Below are 24093 nucleotides of genomic sequence, written 5' to 3'. Positions count from 1 at the left end.
TAAACAAGAAGCCAAATTTGAATAGTAAAGAAAATTCTAGGAACATAATCAAGATGTCCTGTGGATCACGCCTTTCGAGGTTGTAAAGTGTACAGTCAGCAGAACAGGGCACCAAATTCAAGAAGTAATTACAATTTACATAGAAGAACAAAAATTATCTTTCAGAAAGGGCATGTCCTCATATTTTAGCTGACCCTTGATTTGGAAAGGCAGGAAGAAAGAATCTTTGCATGTCTTGTTTATAGTAGGTTATTTGCTTTTCTGTAGACAGCTGGTATTTCCCTGAATCAAGGATGTAATTTTTGACTACTGAATGTAAAACAGCTGTTCCTATCTTGTTAAATTTCAAGTTCTCTTAAAGTGAACTCTACTGAGAATGGAGATAACCAGATAACCATAGCCATTAGTATAAATATTAAGTGCAGATTCAACGAAACTAAGCAGTGAAAAATTTTTCTGAATTTTAAAATTTCAGATTTTATATGGAAAATCTTAGCAATCAGTTGGATGTGGTTTATCTGATACTGATTTAGACTTTTCTTTTTTGTTATATACCTTTTTGTTACATGTTGGTTTCAGTTTCAGTTTTCGTTTGCTTATTTGAGATGCTCTCATAGTGTTACGAAAGAGTATAAGTGTTACGTTTGCAGTGGTGAGCAAGATGTAAGTGACTAAGATTGTTATATAACCTTAAATATTGTTAAAAGATAGAACATTCTGTTGCAACAGTTGTTCTTCATTTTTAAAAGTATGTTGCATTTAAAAATAGGAAGTGCTTTAACAACTTCCTAGTTGGCAATCCTGTTGGATTTTAATACTGTAGTGTCGAAATGTAGATAGTTTATGTAAAGGTTTGGGAAAACTAATATCCAGGAAATAAACCTGGTACCTATTAAGGAGAGGCTTTTTTGGTCACAGCTGAAGAGAATATAAGCTTCAGGTTTTTCCTAATAAATCCACTTAAGAAAAAGTAAATTGTCCTTAAATCTATTTAACAGAAGTATTTAAGCTGTTAAAAGCTTTAAATATGGATTGACTAGAGAACAAAGAGGCAATTAATTCAATTCTACATCCTCTATTTCCTCATATTGGTGCTATGACAACATGCATTGTTCATCTAAAAAAAGTTCCATAGTTTTTTTATATATATTTTCTGATTTATTTATACATTGATAGATCTGTCAGAGTAATTGAATTCTGTAATGTTACTATTACCTCAAATGATTTTAAAATCATCCCTCTCTCTCTTTTTTTTTTTTTTTTAATATATATATTTTGTATGTATTGTTTTTATTAAAATTCCAGTCAGGCAAGGGCTTAAACTTGTGCTTACCTTTAGCCATCATGAGTTTCTCCTGTGGACAGATGAAATACTTATTCCATGTAAAACCAGACTTCATGCTTAGGCTTAGTTTGTAACTGCTTGGTTGTGGTTGTGGCCTATCAGTAGCAAGTGTTTTTTGTTTGTTTGTTTGTTTGTTTGTTTTGTGTGTGTGTGTGTTTTTATTGTGTGGAGTGAGAATGGAAGAGAACCGTTTTCACAATTTGGCAATACTCTGTCTGCATTAGAATGCTCAGCCATCTTATTTAAAGCTGCCTTTTTCTCCTTCATGAAGGCGAAGATTGTATTCCCTGAAGAAAGCATGAAGAAACAATTCCAGTTTGGGTTTCAGTACTCTTTTCTTTTTCCCCTGTACTCTATTAGCTACTAATGTTCATCGTTGGCTATTAACTTTTAAGAAATCACTACATCCCATCATTAGCAAGAAAATTGGGTTCCTTCATTAACACAGTGGCATGTAATTTTGCTTGGGCAAATGTCACATTATCTGAAAGAGACTGATATTCTGCCGTCCTACATTTCAACAGAGATTGATACATCTGCTACGCTGCTGTTTGTGGTCAATTTTTTCACAGTGATCAGTGTAGACCTGGCCTGTGTGTCTTGTTAATGAGCCACGCGCAGAAGATGTGTCCATTATTCTCGCCATACAGCAGGTTGCCTGTCACTGTCAGATTTCTGTTAACACAGTAATTCTGCAGCTCCTCATCGGTGATCCTGATAAGCAGCTGGGTGATCAAATCTGAAATAAATTCTGCCCACCTAGGACAGAAAGAATTACAGTTTTCCATATTTTTTGCACATGAACACATATTCCATACAGCATGTCATAATGTATTTCCTTTTATTATATTTTTAGTACAGCCAATAAGTACAATTTACATTACTCATGAGCATAAAATAACCAATGGCCTGAAAGAAATTAGAATAGTGTACTTGATATTAAAAGATTCATTTAAATTTTGCATAGGATTTCTAGCCAAATGTCATCCAATGAAATACATTTCAGATCTGCTTTACCTTTAAAGTTAGTTTGGTGCATGACTATTGAATGACCTTTAAAACTAAGCAAATGTGTGTTTAATTTTGATTGGACTGTAATACTGTGTCAGAAAGGAAGGCTGAAAGCATATTACAGAAATTTTAAAAAGATATTTAGAACAGAGAAAGATTTATTGAAAAAAAAGTTACAGATATTTGCATGTGCATACAGATATTTTTTCTACTTATTAATGATAAAACCAGCCTTACAATGGAAGTTACTGTATAAGCTAGAAAACTCTTCCTGCAGGGCAAAGGAAGCACAGATCTGTGAGAACTCAAACAAACAAAAACAACATTTTTTTGTATCTTTGTCACAGGTGATAGGTTTTTGTTGTTGTTGTTGTTTGTTTGTTTGTTTGTTTTTTAATACTATTTAATGGAAAGCTTACTCTTTGGTCCCCTCTTTTGAAATCCTGGAGTTGGTTAATTTCATGCTTTCACTTATGAGACAAGATCCATCCACTTCATTGTAGAAGTGGTCTTGGCATCAGCATTTAGTCACAAGAAGTTCCTATGAAGCCCGAAGCATCTAATCTTTTCCTCTGATCTTTAAGCTTCTTAAGAGTTTGTCTCTGGATACCACTATGACAGCACGTTTCCCAAATGTGTGTTAATCTAGTGCCATCCAGCTTGGATGGACTTTGTTTTTGCTGTTGTTTTTTAAGCATTTCAAAATATTGTTATTCGTGATTGGTAAGTCTTATTACTTTCTTAGTAAGTACGACATCAGGCTTTTGCTTACATTTTTGAAGTCATTTAGAAGGTACTTGTGAATGAACTGTAAGTCAAGGAAATGAAGAGCTTTTCTTTCTACTACACCAGTGTGAATAATAATAATAAAAAAAATAAATCCAGTAATCTGTGCTACAAACTGCACAGGTACTAGCAGAAGAACCTGAGATCACATTTTACTTGCTCTATTTTTTCTTCCTACTTGCTTTTGAGTTCAGTTAAAATCAGTATCACTTAGATAATGTGAAATGAGAACTTAAGTATGCAAGTCAAAGCATTCAAACTTTTGATAGTTTGCTATCAGCATTTACCTGAAATTCATAAGCTACTGGAACTGATATAAGACTGGCACATGCTGCAAGAGATAGCAAGTTCTGAAAATGATCAGAAAATAGTTTATTAACATATAGCAATGCATACATTACAAAGGATAATAAAAATTCTACTGGTAATATTCATGACTATTGGCAATGCTTTATAATTTAGGCACCTCAAATAATATTTCTAGGGTCATTAATTTGAATTACTTTGGACAAAATAATGCAATATGCCATTTACAGTTCATCACTCTAATGTAAAGACAACTGTTTTAGTAGAACTGCAGAAGGCATAACCCAATAGACAAATTTATAGACTTTTTTTTTTTTTTTTTTTCCCACATTGGAAGTAAAATAACTATGAACATGAAATGTTTTCTAATTTTAGTTTCCTTACTGCAGGCAAATGAAACAAACTGCTGAGAAGGTAATGAAAACAGATTACTTAATGGTGAAAAATCTGAATGCCATTCTTTCTCTACCACTGGTGCCACTGCTGGAATTTAATGGGGTGGCACCAGTGTGTCTGAATGAATAGTTTGGTCATAGACATCTAAAAACGGCATTGAATTTAATAAGATTTCCTCAATACCCTTCCCTTCCCTTCCTTTCCCTTCCCTTCCCTTCCCTTCCCTTCCCTTCCCTTCCCTTCCCTTCCCTTCCCTTCCCTTCCCTTCCCTTCCCTTCCCTTCCCTTCCCTTCCCTTCCCTTCCCTTCCCTTCCCTTCCCTTCCCTTCCCTTCCCTTCCCTTCCCTTCCCTTCCCTTCCCTTCCCTTCCCTTCCCTTCCCTTCCCTTCCCTTCCCTTCCCTTCCCTTCCCTTCCCTTCCCTTCCCTTCCCTTCCCTTCCCTTCCCTTCCCTTCCTTTCCCAACAGCAAAACTCAGTATCAATAGAAAAAGACAGAATTTCATCCCAATTTCAGACTTCTTACTCCAGTACCACTTACATCTCGTGATAGTCTACAGGATTTTGATGGAGTGTTAAGGGGATAATTGGCTTCAGATGTTGTTCTTTATGATCTCTCTAACATTTAACTAACTAGAATTTTGGAAGCTTGTGGGAAGAAAATTAATCTCTGCAGTTGAGATGCTGCTCTTAAAATGACCATGGCTCACTGAAAGTTTTCTGCATGTGCAAATCACACCTTTCTCTCTGCTTTATAAAAGCCCAGATAAATTCAGGAATTATGCCGGGAAAAAATAAAAATAATAATAATAAAAAAAAATGTGACAATAGGCAGAAGGAATTGCATCAGTACTTAGAACAGTTTCATGAAGTTCATGATTTTATTGCAGGAGCTGTCTCTGCTTATGCCCAACCATTTGCACATGAATTTGACAAAATGAATTTGACATTACACATACCATGACTAGATACAGATGATGTTCATTTGCTTGGCATGTTAGGATACAGTGAGAATTAAGTTAAGGGAGAGTAAAAACAAGAACATTCTAATGGGTTTAAGTTATTACTCAAAATAAACAAAAATAATGACAAACAAAAAAAAAGCAACATAACTAGAGAAGAATGTCTGGTGCACTGTAGTCTTAATTAGACTGCTAATGCCAAAATTATATTACTTCAGTAGTTTGAAATAAAAATAAAAGTTAATTTATGATTAATTTTGAAAATAGCATTCTTTCTACTTAGCCTCATAATGGTATGTTTTAAAGATTAATGTATATCTAAAAAATTTAAACAATATAAAATCTTTACACCAATCATGGGTCAGCCATATGTATGTTAATTTGATATGGTTTCTCTAAATTATTTGTGTCAGCAACTGTTTATTACCAGTTTAAAATCTTAAGATTTTAAACCTTACCCTGCATCTTTGTACCTGAACACAAATAGTCTTAAACCTTCAAACAAAAAAAGGATTTCACAAGATCTTCAATCTTAAATTATTATTATTTTTTTTTTTCATTTATGAAAATTAGGTGCTGGCATAATTGGAAAGAGTTTTTCAGCAAAATGTTACTCAGCATTGGAGAAGGGACCTCGTTCCTTCTTCTGCAAAGAAGTGTAAGGAAATAACCTGTTGAATATGTCTGCCTCCAAAGCAAGGAAAGCCAGGGGCAGTTCCATGCTGGTGGCACAATGTCGAAATATGGAAGAGTTGTTTTCCATGGATGGATGGACTGGGAGTGAAGAGCCACTACCCCACCTGCTTCTAACTCAGGCCCTGTCAATTGTCTGCACTGTCAGCCACTGGCAGAGAGGAGGAAAGTCAGGAGATGACGAATGGCCCAGGTAACAGCATCTGTGTTTAAAGGTGATGCAGACTGCTGTGCAGTATTTATATGGGGAAGCTAAAAAATATATATATATAAAAAAAATCAAATATTTCACTGCTGCTCTGGAGTAAAGATTAGTCAAGTTTTTACAAGTTCTATAATTTAATAGCCTGAGTTTGAACTGATAATGAACAGAGGAAAATGGCCATAATTAAAATGTGATCCTCAAATTCAGAGTATCTTGCAAAATAAATACCACCACCAAGGAGCATGCTGTGGTCAGGCAGGCAGATCCGATTTGCGTAGTACACAGCAATAGACTTTCTAATTCTGAATCCTGGTTGCTTGCCCCAGCAGTCAAATGAGTCATGTAGTTGTATTCACAGACTCATGGAGCTTACACAGCCTACCTCAGAAACAATGGAGCTTAATGTATGAAGTTTAGTATTCCATTATCTACCTATGTGTACATGAAATGCAAAATAAACAGTCTCATAGTACATCTGAAATTCTACTTGGATGTGTTTTGGTGAATTTTTCAGTCATTAAAGACAGCTTTTATGGGAAAGAAGAATGAGGTCTTTGAGACCCTGGAAAAAGGCATTTGTTACATCGGAAGCAAGGAGAATGGAGAGACAGAAATAAGTGTCCTGCTCGCTCAGGCACAGGAAAGTAGAGCTTGTAAAATATACAGTGGAAGAGTAATGAATTCCTCCATTACAAATTATTGTCACAGGAAAATGTTTTTGTACATGAATTTTGACATAGAAAATTGGATGGATTTTTGTTTGTTTGTACGATGCATTTATTGAAAATGAAAAAAGCTCAGTGACAGCAGTATATAGATGTGTACAGATACGTTGTATAAGGTCTCCATTTGTCTTGTCGTCAGTCTTTATTCTCTCATCCTTTCCTCAGCTAGATAGCCAAGGTTTCTGCTTACTAGCCTGAGAAATCCTCTTCACTCATATATCTTCTGCTTGTCAGGAGCTTTCCTTCTGCTAGGCTGTGCTATTTCCTGACACGCTAGAGTCACCATCTACTTTTGTGTTAAAAAGAAACAGTACCTTTTCCCATCAACATCTTGTTACAGCTGTGACATCAGCTTTCCAAGTAAGCAGGAAAGTTAAGTGATCCAAGTAAAATTTTGTACATTTAGCAATAGAAAACTGCCTTGATACAAAAATACTTTCCAACAGACTGAAGATCATTGTTGTAGTAAGCCTGGCTATCACATTAACTAAAAATGTGAATTCACTCTGCATTAAATATCTAAAAGATTATCAGTTGTTTGAAGTTTGTATGAGGATGTGATTCAGTAACTTAAAATCAAAAAATGTTAGCACAACATATGCAAAAACTGTAATAAAAATACATTTAAAGCGTGTCTTTAAGCTGTATCTTAAGTCAAATAAATGTTGCCCTTTACACGCAATTTTGGATGTATTTATTTTCCTAGGATTAATTAGTGCATGCAACTTCCAGCAGAGAAGAAAAATTAACTGCTGATTTCTGGTGAGAGGTGTGCTTGAATGTTCTGGTTCATGGCATCGGTTAAAGGAACATACGGTTTGTTTTCATGTCCTCAGCCTTAAGAAAAACTATTCAACAAAATGCTGTGCTCTGCAGCAGTACAACTTAGGGCAAGCAAGCCTATTTTTTCACACTCGTAGCAGTCTAGCCGCATGAGCAGAGCGTACTGCATGTGCCCAGTCCAGCAGAGCTGCCTCGCTGCCAAAAGGACGCAGCTGCCCATCCCTAGGCCAGCTTCGCTGGGTTATTTCTGTGCAGCACTGCCCTCTGCCTTGTCACTGCATGCAGACTTGAATATGCTTAAAGATTTTAAAGGATGGGATTGAAGGATTTAGACTGTTTGATGGTTTTTTTGATTGGAGGGAAAAAAAGCCAGAGGATTTCTTTTGTTGTGTGCACACTACAAAGTACAAACATGACAAAGTATATGCGTTATAAAAAAGAAGTGAATTTTGTATATCACTGAGTATAAAATACTTTCTACTAAAATATGCTCATATGTGTACACATAATATATGCCCTATATACAGGTATAGTATGAACTTTTGAACACTTTTGAACATTTGCATTTCAGGTGGTATGTTAGGTATTGATGTGGTGACATGCAGCCACTGCTTGTGTCCCGTGGCACTTAATGGCCCTTGCTCTTCTCTCTGTTGTAAGTATGGTGCACCCCACAGCTGAACCCATATGGGGATGCCAGTTGTAAAGGTGAGGCAGCGAGCAGGACATCCAGGGCTGAGCCCTGTGTCACCAGCCAGGCTGCAGGCCCAGGAGCCTTATGCCAGCCCAGGCCCCAAGGTCGTCCCTGCTGCATGGGCACCCACACACCATGAGGGCTGTGGCTGCCTCTGCAGCCACCCAGGGCTGGCTGTGAGCAGCTCCCATACTGCTTTACTGTCTGGGAAGGACAGCTTCTCGTTACCTTCTTTCTACTGGGTTCCCAGGCGTGCAAAGTACTGCTCATAATGCACATCAGGCAATGTGCTCCCTTGTTAGTGTGTTTTAATAATCTATATTGGTATCCCAGCATGCTTGAAAAGCAAGCATGGCTGGTGTTTATATTTATTTCACTGTTCTTGCATAAAGTTTACATTTTTCAAAGAAAAGGAGTACTGTTTATCAACACTTGTAAATATAACATTGTTAACTTGTTGAAATGTCTTTCGTCTTGTATTGAAGGATGCTTCTTTGAGAACTGAGAACTTTGAGAACTGTATTTCACACAAAATTTTGGTGTATAAGGATATTATGTTATAAATTGTAAATCTTAATTATGAAATAGTAGTTTCTCTCAGTTCATATTTACAACGAACACAATGCAGGCATAAGCTTGATTTAATCTACCTATGCACATTTTAAGAAGGTTTCATTAAATAGTAAAAAGGCAAAAAGAAGTTTAACAAGTGTAATAAAAATAGCTACATCATATTCAGTGTGACTCATTATTACTCTCATTTGAAATTGAAAGGGTTTGCATTGAGGCTAAAACTTAGAGGTAAAATCTTGGACATACTGAAAACAATGAGAATTTCCTGTTGATTTAAATAGAGCTAAGATTTCTTTTGGAGTTACTTAAAAATCATTAGTAGAAGCTTTTGCAGACTGAACTAGTGTTTGCTTAATCCTTGTGTTTTCAGTAGAGAAAAATACTTATGAAACATGCATGAGATGTCTGCTTCTTGGCAGGAAACATCCTGGCTGCTTTTTGCTGCAAAGAATCTCAGACTTGGCAAAATAAAAGTAACAAGCTTTAAACAGATTAATAGTTTATCTGATTCAGTGATCATCTTGCTTTAGGACAGAGTTAAAACCATCAGAATCCTTCTCTTGATCTTACTCAGAAAGCATTCACTGCAAAGTGAGAAAGCTGCATTTAGTGAAGATGTGCTATCACTGAAATTGAAGTTTTGGGGTTATAGAGTGGTCTACTTTTTGGGTGTTATCCTAGGGTAGGTAGATAGCCCTATTTTTATATATATACTACATATGTATTTAAATATATATAGAATGATTATTTGTCTTGCTTGAATACTTGAATACTATAAAATATTATAAAAGAAAATTTTGAAATCCTCCATATTTTTATCATTATCTCTTCATTTTTTTATTGTTTGTTTGTTTTATATTCAGGGATATGGCCTGTTTAACAAAACTAAAACATACAGTCTACAGGAGAATGATAAGTTGTGAGAATCTCAATTTTTTATATATATATATATATATATATATATATATATATATATAAAAATATATATATATTGGTTTGGTAAGTATTCTCTGAATACTCTTATGGTTTTTGAGATCAAAAAGTTAGAGGATACATCTCCTTGTCAGCAGCTAAATTCTGCTGAGTTTCAGTTCTTATTATGTAGCATACTATCCAGTTTTAGAAATTCCATACTCCACCAGCAACTATAAATCTTTGTCCCTGTGTTTACTCTAATCTGATAATTCAAAAACTCAATTTTAAACATTTACACTATGATAGCTCCAGGTTTCAATACATACTGCTAATCTAATGATTGGTCTTTTTGAAAGAATATGCAGTCTGAGTAAATAAGATAGGCAGGAGTTGGAGAATGGGTATATCTGTAAATACAAAAATAAAAGTCAATGTTGTACAGCTTTACATAACCATACTTTCATTGAATGGATTGCTTCACTTTCAGTTACTTTTATTGGGCTTGCCATATGGCCACACTTTTTCTTCACAGTCAGTGATACTATCTGCTTTGCTGTGGCAGTGTCCTAGCCCTTGAGGTTGTTTATCCCTAAAAAAAAGAAGATCAAACTTGTAATCCACTGCAGCAATAGTCTTCCAGACTCAATCAGATTTCTCGTTAATCTCCTTGACAAGCATGAGTGTAGCTTCCCCTGCCCGAAGAAAAGCTTAGAGTTCACTGAATCTCTGGTTCCCAGCAGAGCTGGTTATAATTCTCACTTTTGAACTCTGGGAGCTGAAAACACCAAGTTAGTTCAATTTATTTTTAAGACTGGAACTGATAAACATTTGTAAAATTACCTCAACCCTAAACTCAGCAATATGGTTGCACTAGGGATAAAAAGGGTAGGAAAGATACATTAAGATGATTTATATACGGACCAATTTGGTTAAGAAAAGTAAAAAAAAAAAAAAAAAGAAACCAGTAAGGACTATTTGTACTTGATTTTGAGAAGTTACAGAATCACCAGACAACCAAAATTCAGCAAGCGATGTAGATATTGAACGAGGTTTGTAGACCAGTGAAGGAATAAAGGGATTCTATTTAAGATATGGGACAAATGCTTCGGTATGAAGGCTAGATGCCACACAAACCCTACCCAGAGCTAAATGTTGTTTGAAGCATGTAATACATCATGCTCTGTACACACAGGTCTCCAAAAGACCCACATGTTCTATGGGTTAGTACCTAATGCAAAGTAAATCCAGATGTGCTCTTAGAAAAATCCATGTGACCCATATTACTTTTTTTTTTTTTTTTTTCCCCTTCTGATTTTATGAAGCATAATAAATAGCATAATAAATTTTCAGGCAAGAATGTTTAATGTTGTTTCTTTATCAATCCACTAACATTGTAAAAGGACTTTCCTCTGTAACTACTGGAGCCAACAGAAGAAAACACAGATATCTCACTCCGTCATTATCCCTCAAGCTTAACACAATTCAGGAAAAAGGTTTGCATGTAATCAGAATTCTTGTCTCCCTGCCTCATTAAGTGAAATTAACTACTGGCAGTGATATTAATGAGGAAACCCAAAGCAGAGTACTTTGTAAAAATAAAATAAAATAAAATAAAATAAAATAAAATAAAATAAAATAAAATAAAATAAAATAAAATAAAATAAATATTAATTGACCTAATAAATGGAAGGTCAAATGCGAACAAACATTTTGTTAACCAGAGATATCTGAGCATACAGCCATAATTCCATATCAAGGATTCTTCAAATATCTACCCCAAATATTCATATAGACTTGATTTTTCTTTGTTGTTTTATTTCCCATCCAGAGCAAGTCTTCCTGTGAGGAAAATGAAAACAATTACGTGCAGTTAAGCACAAAATATTCAGGTACTAACATAAACTTTGCCTTCTATGCCTTATTACACGGTAGAGCAATGTGGTTACCAGTGCAGAAAATTTTGAAGAATATGGCGTTTGAACATGATGAAGTATAAAAGTCTTGCAGCTAAGAAAAAGATTCAAAATATTTTTTTGTAACATCTGTGCCATCTGCTGGGTATGAACTGGTAGCTAATAAATTGAGGGAAAAGCTGAGAGTGATTTGTCAGGGTTCCAATAGAACTATGAAGTTGATTATCTTTCCATTAACCTTATGTACTTTAACCAGGGTACACAAAACTAAAGTCACTCTTAGAAATCCCCAAACTTGCTAAATGAATGCAGATAATTTTTGCACTTATCTGCTGCTAGAAGGGGGGAACCAAGAAGAAAACTGCAGGGTAAGGAGTGCCATTGGATACCAAACCAGGCTCAAGGGCTTGCTTTCCATCCCCTGTGACCAAGGTCCAGAAGAAAAAAGAAAAAAAAGATAAATTGTATTTCAATGACTCTTTCTTTTTGTGAGAGAAATGGAAAAACTGTTAGCTGCTTGGTGACTTTTTACTCCTTTGAGAGATACCCCAAGGAATCATGTACTGAATTTTAATTAAGTAATGCTTTGAGGTATACTTCTTCCTGATAAACTTAAGAATAGTGGTTTGAAGGAACATAAAACTTAAACTTTTAGTAATTTATTTTGGTATTTTAAAGCACTCCTTTTTCTACCATCCATAAGACCATACAAGATCTATATTCCTAAGCACATTCCTAAGCACATTCCTAAGCACATTCCTTAGCACAGGAGCTTACAAAATTATCTGAAGCATGTTAATGTTTTAAATGTGATTCAACACAAAATAATTAGATACTAAAATTAATCATTTTATATTTTGTTTTTAAATAACATTTGGACTATAACAGAGCTGATCTTTATAAGTCAGCTTATAAAGAAAGTCAATAATTTTGGTTCTTTTTAATTTTTCAGCACTTACTGATATTTATTACTTGACTTCTTATCTACCTGGGTTTTGCATATATGCATCAATTCACCACATGCTTATGTAGTTCTGTGTGACCCAATAAAACATTACTTGGCTTAAAATAGTAAAACTTGCTGATCTACCTAATACCTCCAAAGTCAGTGTAATCAGTGAAAGGAGTTATCTTTATTGATGCCTATTCTGATATTAGGAACAACTTTTATGAAAATAGTAAATATATTTTGTTAACTTTCAATTTAAAATTCTACCATAATAGAAAATGTACAAGATTGTATTAACAAATACAGTGTGTATTAAACAAGTTATTACCTGTTTAATAAAAAATGCTATTTTCCTTCTTTGTCTCAGGTATTTGGATTAACATTGGAGAACACAGGAAGCTGTATGGCAGAACAAGACAAATATGCAACACCTTTACCACTGTATGTTGCCTTTTTCCCATACACAGCTCATTCCAGACCCACAGCTCTCCATCCTTGTGCATCTTGATTCTGTCTCAGTGCACTTTCTGTTCCCTGCCAACTGCAGCAAATATTTATGCTGCCCAGATGCACTCTGTATGTCTTTTTTTTTTTTTTTTTTTTTTTTTTTGAGCCTGACAAGGATACAGAGAAAACAGCGTGCCATTATGGCTCAGCATAAAAGGCTCAGGGACACTGCAAAGCCCCCAGAGCTGCTGTCTCATCACGTATGAGCAGGCAGAGGCAGGCGTGTCCTGGCACAAAGGGTGGCTCCACAGCTGTGAATTAGCAGCTGGAGAATGGGCTGGCAGGTAGCCAGAGGAGCCAGGGGTCTCTGGCAACTTGTCTGGGGTGCGCTTACACGACAAAAGGGACTGTAATCTTTACTCATTTTAAATTGCTTTGCTTGACTCAAATTAGCTAATGTGAGCTGAAATATTGGGAGTTTTACTTGGAGATCAGACCTTGCATTACAATCTATATGGAAACTGCTGTTTCACTTCAGTTTCTAACCAAATTAAAGCACAGCTGCTTTGTCTTCAGTGTAATTTCAGCAGTGCTATTAGCGTAGATTTGACTTGTCCTTAGATTATTTTGAATAACCACCTAATCAGGCTAAGATTGCCCTACTTTGGATTTAGGGATTTTCATATAAACTTATTTTTTTCTAAAATTAAACATTTATCCTGCTGTTAGCTAAATGCTTAGAAATTGCTTTAAAAACTGACCAGGGAAGACTAGAAATAGAGAAAATATATCTGCCTAGCAAGAAACAAAATGAAACGTATTTCACAGTTGTTGAACCCACTTTAACACAGAAAATTACATGTTTTCAGGTTGTCACATTCAGAGGCATGTACTTCTTCTGAGATAACACATTTTACTGCATTTCGTATGTAAATTGAGCAAAAAGAACTTGGTAGTGGTGCTTAACTATAAGGAAGGATGGAAAAAAGGTTATTTGGGAAATAATTTAATCTCATCATATCAAAGGGACTTTAAAGATCATCTAGCTCTAACCTTCCTGCCATGGGCAGGGATGCCATCTCCTGAGTAAAGAATTTCCTTTTAACATCTAATCTAAATCTCCCTTCTATTAGTTTTAAAACATTCCCCCTTGTCCTATCACTATCTGCCTGTGTGAAAATAAGCCCCCTTTAAGTACTGAAAGGCAGCTATAAGATCTCCCTGGACTCCTTCAGGCTGAACATCCCCAGCTCTCTCAACCTGTCTTCAAAGGAGAGGTGCTCCAACCCTCTGATCATCCTCTGGACCCACTCTAACATCTTTCTTGTACTGGAGTCCCCAGACCTGGACACAGCACGCCAAGTGGGGCCTCACAAGGGCAGAGCAGAGGGGGACAATCACCTCCGTCGACCTGCAGGCCACTCCTCTGTTGATGCAGAACAGTATGCAGTTGGCCTTCTGGGCTACAAGCACGCATTGCTGGCCCATGTAGAGCTTTTCATCCACTGGAACCCCCAAGTCCTCCTCCACAGAGCTGCTCCCAACAGGTTTTTCTCCCAGTCTGTACTCATGTCTGGGATTGCCCTGACCCAGGTGCAGCACCTTGACTTGTTGAACCTCATTATATTCACATGGACCTACTTTTCTAGCTTGTCCAGGTCCCTTTGAATGGCATCCCTTCCTTCTGCTGTATCAACAGCACCACTCACCTTGGTGTCGTCTGCAAACTTGCATTTAATCCCACTGTCTATGGCATTCATAAAAATATTAAATGGCACTGGTCCAAAATGGACCCCCTGAGGGACACCATTCGTCGTTGACTTCACCTGGACATTGAACCATTGACCACAACTCTCTGGCTGTTGCCATCAAGCCAATTCCTTCTCAATCAAATATTCCATCCTTCAAATCATTCTTTCTCCAATTTGGAGATCAGGATGTCATGTAGGAGTGTGTAAAAGTCCTTTGTGTAAAAAGAATTCCAGATAGATGAGATTGTTTGGTCTTATCTTGTTGACTGATGCAGTTATTCCATCATAGAAAGCTACCAGATTGGTCAGGCATGATTTGCCCTTGGCGAAGCCATGCTGGCTGTCTTGGATCACCTCCTTGTCTTACATATGACTTGACATTGCTTCCAGGAGGATCTGTTCCATGATCTTTCCAGGAACACCGGTCTCTAGTTCCCTGGGTCTTCCATTCTACTCGTTTTTATAAATGGGAGTGATATTTCCCCTTTTCTAGCCACCAGGGACTTCACCTGACTGACAGGACTTTTCAGATAGGATGGAGGGTGGTTTGGCCACATCAGCCAGTTCCCTGAAAACCCTGGGAGCATGTCATTTGGCCCCGCAGTCTATTTCAGTTTCATAAGGTGGCCTCAAACCTCTGCTTTGTGGCAGGGACTTTCAAACGCCTTTTGCTTGTTTTCCATGCTGTGTGCATCGGTGTAGAGGCACTTCAGATGGGCTATCTGTCACATCACCATTTTTGAGGAACCTTCCTGGTGTTCCCTGTTTTTTTCTCTGTCACTCAGAAGTACATAGAATCATAGAATGGTTTCAGTTTGGGTTTGAAGGGACCTTAAATATCATCTAATTCCAGCCCCTCCCCCCCCCCCCCCCATGGGCTGGGACACCTTCCACCAGACCAGGTTGCTCAAAGATCCATCCAGCCTGGCCTTGAACACTTCCAAGATTGGGGCACCCACAACTTCTCTGTTTCACTGCCTCACCACTCTCATAGTAAAGAATTTCTTCTTTATGTCTAATCTAAATTTACCCTCTTTTAGTTTAAAGCCATTACTCCTTGTTCTCTTCCCCTGTTTAATCTAGTTTAAAGCTCTTCTCATAAGTCCATCAAGCTTGCTGCCCAGAACATTCCTGCCCCATCTGGTCACATGTGCCCCATCTGGTGTCAATACGGCCAGTCTCTTGAAAGTGCATCTGAGATTGTAGAACCCTTTGTGACAACAGCCACACATCCAGTCATTCACTTGATCCATTCATCTCCTTCTTCTTAGGTCCCAATTTCCAACTGGGAGGATAGAGGAGAACACTACCTGTGCTCCTGATCCTTTCTGAGGGATTGTCCTGGTTTCAGTTAGAACAGAATTAATTTTCTTCCTAGTAGCTGGTGGAATGCTGTGTTTTGGCTTAGGATGAGAAGAGTGCTGATAACACCCCGATGTTTTAATTGTTGCAGAGCAGTGCTTATACCAAGCCAAGGACATCTCAGCCTTTTGCTCTGTCCTGCCAACAGGCAGGCTGGGGGTGCAGTAAGAGCTGGGAGGGGACAGACCCAGGACAGGTGACCCAAACTAGCCAAAGGGGTATTCCATACCATCTGACGTCATGCTAAACAATATATAGGGGTGGCTAGCCGGGGGGAGGGGGCCGGACTGCTCGGGGTTAAGCTGGGCATCGGTCAGCGGGTGGTGAGCAATTGCATTGTGCATCACTTGTTTGTACATATTATTATTACTTTCCTATTATCACCATTGTAACATTATTGTTATTATTGTTATTATTATTTTGTTATTATTATTTTCCTGTCTTATTAAACTGTCTTTATCTCAACTCACGGGCTTCACTTTCCATTTCTCTCCCCCGTCCCAGAGAGGGAGGGGGGAGGGTGAGCGAACGGCTGCGTGGTGTTTAGCTGCCAGCCGGGTTAAACCACGACAGGGATATAAGGTCTCTTGATTCTCAGGTTTCCTCTGAGCAGCCTCATTTGATCCTACATAAAATAGTAGGGCATTGGTGGTAGTCTTATGGCTTTACCAGGTTTGGTAGCCTCTTAGCGATATCATGAATGTGGGCCCCCAGCAGGCAGCAAACCTCTCTAGAGAGATTGTGCAGATGGCAACACCCTTTGTGCTTTTTTTGGTGGCACTGGTTCTAATACAGTTGGTCAGCTGGACCGACTTTGTACAGTTGCCCATCTTGGATTCCCTCCCAAACTAGAACTGCACAAACTGCCACACCATGCCCTGACTGACACACCTCAACCTGCTTGGTCACCCCTGGCACTGAGCTTCCAAGGGGTGCTTTTTGTCATCAATGAGAAACAAAATGAGTACAAATGGAAATATCAGAGTGCAACTAACTCAGGAAGAAATCCCATAGTTTACATAAAAACTCATTTGCTTAGTGCATGCCATGGAGCTAAACTAACAGTTCTGTAGCTGTCCATCTGCAGAACTAGAGCATCTCCTTACCAAAGCTGCTATAGTTACAGCTACATCAGCACATTTCTTAGAAGACCTTTGAGGAGCTTTTAATTCATTTATAAAATTTTGTCTCAAGATGAGAAATGACAGAAAATTCCAGTCCAGAATATGCTTTTTGTTAGTTAATTTATTTAAATGAGAAATGTAGAAGAGAAGGAGGGAAGTTACCAACTTTAAAGTTAGGTGAATTTTGAGTATTTTTTTTAAAGTCTGTTTTTACTTGAAACATCATGAATCCCATCAGTCTCTCTGTAGATCCCAGGGGCGAGTCAGCAGTGTTGGAAGTATTTGTAGAGATTTGTGGTGAATTATAGGCTAGGGACATGATTATTTTGTATGGAAGCATGGAAATGATGTGGAATTCATGCTTCCTACTCACCCCAAATTGTCTTCTCTACCTGCTCACCACTGTGCTCTCCAGAAGACATGGACTGCAAGCACTTTATCTGTGTAATACGCAATGGCTATTTTAAAAGCTGGTGTTAAAATGCCTTTCTAGGAAAGCTCTGAAAACAAAGGTTATAGGATTGGTTTGGGTAATAATGGAGCGTGCAGTTTTTCCTGCTAGAAGCCAGTTCCAGATGTTTGGGCAGTTCACATAAAAATTTACTTCACTGGTCTTTTTCCTCCCTTGTAATTCACAGTCCCATCATTCAGCTGCACATGAAACTGTGCTTGCCCAGTCTTGCCTGGGACAACAGGATATCAGGATAGTCCTGTTGTGTAGAAAGCTTTCTGGAGGAGCAACACTTTGGAGCTTGTGATACTTGCAGCAGAGAACAGAGACCTGAGCAAACACCAGCACAGCAGTCATGGTTTCCTGTTTACTTGAACCCCATTTACAAGGGTGTACTCAACACATGTTCTTCTTCCACAACAGAAATCACAAGAGACTTCCTATTCTCCACTGCTGCCAGCAGACAGCTGCAGGTTTTTCATGAAATATCCCCTGATGGGCTGTTAGAGAGATGCTAGGTAAAAGAGTATATAGAGATGAGCAGAAAAGAGAATGAACACTTTTTAGAATGAACACTATGTTCACACCTCTAGCTCTACGTGTTGGGGTCCATGTTACGCTCTTTCATGATGCAGGCATGTGCATCTCAACAGAACTCACATTACCTTGCATAAGAAATCTCTGATTCCAGACTTTCAAGCAGGTAAGGTCTTTCTTTCCTCAGCTATGATACTGAAGGCTGCTGCTCAGTTGTTATTATATTATGACTTTTCAACCATAGTTTGTTCTGTTATTATTTCCTTTTTTTCTAGCTACACTGAAAGTTAGTACCTTCCTTCACCAGTTTTCCCGTTCCCATCATTAAAATGCATTGCAACATTAGGACAAATATTGTATTATCAGAACCAGTACAATAATTTCCATTTTTCTTTCTTTTTTTTTTTTTTTTTTTTTTTTTTTTTCCCCTAGCATCTCTTCAGAGTTCAAAACGTATGTATGTATGTATATATGAATATGTATTTATATATTCTGGAACTGACTATAATACAACAATGGCAACTAGCTTATAAGAGTTGTAAAAGACTTGTAACTATCTCAAAACAACAGAAAACAAAAAACTGCTTACCCAGCCCTACAGCACCAATACAGTAAGCAGCACTACTGTGGGAATCATTTGTCATGGCTGACAGGAAACATCAAAAAGGAAGATTTGATGGAAGGACAAAAAAAAATCCATGATGAATTATGCTTTTTTTTTTTTTAATGAAAAAAATATCATAAAATTCCAGAGATGCATTATGGTGTTATTAATTCAATTGATTTAATTTATTTGAGTAAAATCATTTTAGTCATTAATGTTTAACTGCTCCATCTAAATTTTCAAAGCTTTGCATGCAGTAGAGTCTCACAAATCTTTTTAAAGTCAATGAAATCAGTGTTTCTAAATCCCAAGCAGCTCTTTGAAAGTTTAGTTTTAGTTTATTTATGTTAGAAATCCCCATTTTTTTGTTAATGAGTGTACTGGAACACATTAGGAAGACGGGAGTGGTTTCATAAATAATCTCATCATTTTGGAAGGAAGAAAGGAAATAAGACAGAATTGCAACATACAGAGGAATTTCAGGTTTCTATACAAGTAGACAGACATTCAGTATGTATTGACATTAAAGCCATATAAGAAATAGTATAATCGTTTGAAAAACAAATAATGCTGAATATTTTCCCAGTTCTCCTCCAGCAATTTCATATTCCTAGATACCTATTTTAGTATTTATTTACCTCTTACATAACATGAAACAGCCATAATAGTAAAAATAATACCCAAACTTCCTAAGCAGATTTATTTATTATTATTATTGTTGTTATTATTATTATTATTATTATTATTATTATTAATTCTCACAAATGTAGCATTTCTCTCAAAAGATTTGCATGTGGAACAGCAGGATTAACCACAGTTTCTCTGTGTTAAGATCTCTGTGCATGAATCCAGGGAGAAGGAGGTGTGGGAAAGGTTACAGTGAGAACCTTGGCAGTGAGGCAAGGAGACAGAGAATTAGTTTCTGGGAAAATAACGTCTTCCCTTTCATGCAATTCACTATTCACTGTTAGAAATGAGTTTTTCTGTGATTCTGAAAATACTCCATTAAGGCCCACTTATTGCAGGAGCAATTTGTTTGTGTGCTATATGCTAGTAATAAATATTCATATTTAAATAAATTACTCTGTATCATTTTTGAACTATCAAGGACATAAATAAACACAACAAAAACAAGTTATTTTGTGAGCAGTAGAATTATTAAACTCCATTGCCTGCAGATTTTGTTTCTCTCACTCCTCCAAGATAAACAAGCCCAAGTTTTCCATCTTTTCATGACACCTACCAGAAGCCTGTCCTGTAGCTACCCTGCGTGCTAGATACATGCTTCATGGCCATGCGGCTGATTCCAAACACAGTCCATAAATTCTGCATTTCTGTCTCCCTTCATATCAGAGGTGCTTATTTGGGTCTTCTTCCAGTTGCCAGTTTTCATAAAGCTTGTAGTAATCTAGTTGTCATAGAAACTTGAACCACTCTTTTCTATCCTGTAAAAGTGAGTCAACAGATAAATATGTTGATAGGAAAGTAGAGGTGGACAAATAAGGAAACAAACCCTTAATTTATTTCCCATAAGAAACTTAAATTTCCTTTCAAAAGCTGTTTTGAAAAGAAAACACAGTCAATTTACAGATAGATTTTATTTATTTTGGTGCAGTTTAAATTTAATCAATCAAGGTGGTACTTCTCAAGCACTGTAAACATATCAAAATTCTTCTCAGCAGTGATGAGAGACTACTGGCTCTGGATTGTAAAATGGGAAAAGTATTAAGAGCCTATTGTTGTGTGAAATTTGCTTTACTGAAGGATAACTCAATGTTTCACTGAGTTCTTTGCCCCAGTGAACCTTTTCATGGAACTCCATGTGTCATTCAACCAACTTTTTGGATTAGTTGTTGCATTATACTACTCATAAACTATGGGCTGTTTCCCTGGAGAGCCCTATTTATAATTGCTGCCATATATATATAGATGAGGCATCAAACCAGTAAATTTGGAAGAGTTGTGTTAGAGAAAAATAGTTTTGATGTGAGAAAAAGCTCTTTCTTGGCTAAAGCTACTCTATGCTTTATTCTGTGTTAAAGCAGTACTGAAAAATTATTCTTTTGATTATTTTAATTCCTTTACCAAAATCACATTTGTTTACTGTGTGTTTACACTACAAATAGAGTTTTTTTTTTTTTTTTATGTTCATGTTATATATATATATATATATATTTTTTTTTTTTTTTATTAGGGTTCTTCTCTTTCAGTCCAACGTTAAAAATATCCACTGTGGAGTCTTGCAGAACTGCAAAATCACATTCTTGTGGCAGCACAGAGCTTTTGATCCTCCTAACCTCCTCCTTCTTTCAAGAAATACTGAAAAGAAATTCTACAAAAGTGTAGTTTAGGACTGTAGTATTTTAGATTTATTATATGTACCACAAGAAACTTTCTTGCTAGCCACTAAATTAGGATAAAATAAAATAAGGTGACTTTACCAGTACTCCTGCTATAGTTAGACTTACAGAAGAGAGCACTGTGAACTCAGTACACAGATAAGAGAAAAATACTTCAGACTCAGGAAACTTGACAAAAATAGGTGAAAGAACTTGATAGGGGTATGTTCTGAGTAGACTAATTAATCTAGATTAATTGATTAGCTTTCACTGTCCCAGTTCTTTAGACCTGATCTAGTGGGTGGCATCCCTGCCTATGGCCGAGGGGGTGGAGTTAGATGATCTTTAAGGCTCCTTCCAACCTGAACCATTCTATGATTCTATGATTATGATTTTCTGCTTTGCTAGGATCCAGTGTATTACAGCCTTTGCTGTCCTTGGCCTCTATGTCTTTAAAACAACTGATCCTTACTCTTCTCTATAAAATAATATTGACAAAAACTGGCCAAAGATGAACCAAAAGCCTGAAGACATCTTTTAATTTAATTATTATCTGTCTAAATAATGTACCCTTTTACCGAGGGTAGGGGCTCCATAAGGAACATCTAAAGAAATAAGCTGTGAAAAAGCTTTGGTTGGCAGACTTGCTCTGAGTTGCAAATGTCAAGCCTCAAGTATTGCTGTTTGTCAGTCAAGTCAGACACTGTTTGCTTTTTCTGTAGCAATTATTGTCAAGTGTGAAAATAATAAGATATATGGAAATGACAGAAACAAAAGCATTAAATGCTAAATGAAAGAAATATTTTGCATCAAGCCTGAAAGTATGTATCTAAACATCTGACAGGCTTCTAGTATTCAGAGGTAAGAGCCCTTGGCTAAAGGAGTAGCCAAGTCAGCCAAGGAACGCTAAAATCTGCTGTATAAATCAACACCAGATGTTATCCATACCAAGTCAAGCTTTCTGCTGTTCTTTACAAAAGAAGTATAAGAGATATTCTTTGTTGAAGCTTTGGGGTTTTAAAGAGCATAGCCAGATACATAAAAGAAAGAATAAACAGGAAATGCATTTTCAAAATTCTCTGATCATTCCAATGATACGTTTCTGGGTGACAGATATGTAGGTGATCACTGAAAGGTGTTCATTAGACAGACATCATCTCCATACCATGTAAGCTAGTGCTAGTATGAATCCAGGTTTTGCAATAAGTCTGATAGATTTGAACTACAATCATTATGATATCCTCAGGGTATGATATGTATTTTTTCTATTAACTTATATTTCTGTGTGTTAAAATTCCATACCCATTTTTTATCCAGCTCATTCTCTTTGTAAGGCAGTTGGGAAGGTTTCTATCAAAAGCTAAATAGAGGACTTGCCTTTGTACTAAAGGAGGAGATGGACTTGTACAGGGTGCAGCACATACAGGACCAGATGAAGAAAAGCATTTCCTCAGTATTAACCTCAGAGCCCTTTGGAGAGTGATGAATTAACTCATTAATGAGCCTTTCTATTTACTTCTGTCAGGTCTTGCAGTGGATTGATTATGGTCAACAGTACAGCTAGCATAGATTTCCTTAGATATCTCTTATTCATGACTAATAAGAAATTATTAGTCATAAATACCTTTAATCACGAGTCTTTTATGAAGTTACAAACTGACATTAAGAGAAACAACATAAATATATAATAATATTTATGTAATAAAAGTATAGCTGAAGGTGGACTCTGTGACTGATTTTCTATGACCTTGTCAAATTCAGGAAGGAATAACAGCTGGTGTGATTGTTAATACACAAAGAAGACTTATTTAGCAGAAATTTCTGCTTGCTTAAGTGAGGCTGGCAGCTTATCTTCTTGAGAAAAAAATAGTATCTATCTCATCAACAAGAAGCCCATATTTCTCCATTAGCTTTAGTCTTTCATGAAGGATAGGGCTTCACAAACACATCATGGTATCACAATCACATTGGTTTCAACTTTCTAAGCACACTCATAAATGTAGTAAGTGATATTGGGTGAAATCCAAAGGCAAATTGAAATCCAAATGGTGTATTTCTTACCTTCTGTCCTTCTGTTCCAACACTGTAAGCCAGAATCTCTGATACAATTAATCATCACGGATCTGTTAAATTCACCAGGTGAAGTGTTCTTCCCCCCCTCCCCCTTTTTTTTTTTTTTTTTTTTTTTTTTTGAGCACAGTTCATCAATTTCTTTGCACTTCATTTTCTAGGGATGTAAAGTTGTATCAACAGCCATTTGAAACATGGTACTACTTTATGATTTCGGCAGAGATACTAATACCAGTGCAATACAATTGTGTAGTCTACTTAACAAAAATGAATAATATGGAAACACCTGTTTGTACTGAAGCTTTTATGAAGAAAAAGTATATTTTTATGACCGTAATAAGTTGAAAAGGAACAGACATATTTTCATGCAAGAACCAACTTTAATAGCAGCTAAATATGCTGAAATACCCTGAGGTCATCATCTTTCTATATACAATATTCAACACAGAGACTGGCAACCTACATTGGTAACCCTGTATGTGCATAAGGCCTCCAGACTAACATACACATCATCACAAAAACAGCAGCCATCAAATTATGCTCAAAACCTGTCATGTGCAGGCCACACCCATGACTTTATCTGCTCTTTTATCCTTGCCTTACATTTATCCAAAGCATAAAGCTAAAACAGTGCTTACAGCACTACTTATCTTTTTTTCAGACAGAGAAAAGGTTCTTGCCCAGATGGTTTATAATCTATATAAAGTACATATAGAATTACAGAATCATGGAATGGCTTGGGTTGGAAGGGACCTTACAGTTCACCTAGTTCCAGCCCCTCTGCCATGGGCAGGGACACCTCCCACTAGATCAGGTTGCTCAAAGCCCCATCTAGCCTGGTCTTGAACACTTTCAGGGATGAGGGATATGATTTAACAATGACATCAGTTCAACCAAGCTCACTGCTTTTTGGTACTCAGAGGATAGGTACACTGGCAGTTTTGCTGTTCTAGAAGAAATAGGTGGCAAGGAAGATATTTCATAGACTTAGAGAAACATGAGTCAGCTGTGACACATTACCTTGGGAAACGTGTAAGCATTAAAGGCAGAAAAACTTCATACAAAACAAAGGTGAAAGTAGGAATGAAAAGTTTTATACAAAGACAAAAACTCTCACAGATCTTTTAAGTGTTAATTAGTGTGAATAAGAATACGA

Source organism: Aythya marila (assembly GCF_965140915.1).
Source record: "Aythya marila genome assembly, chromosome: 2".
Lineage (NCBI taxonomy): Eukaryota > Metazoa > Chordata > Aves > Anseriformes > Anatidae > Aythya > Aythya marila.
Note: the sequence above shows the minus strand (reverse complement) of the source record.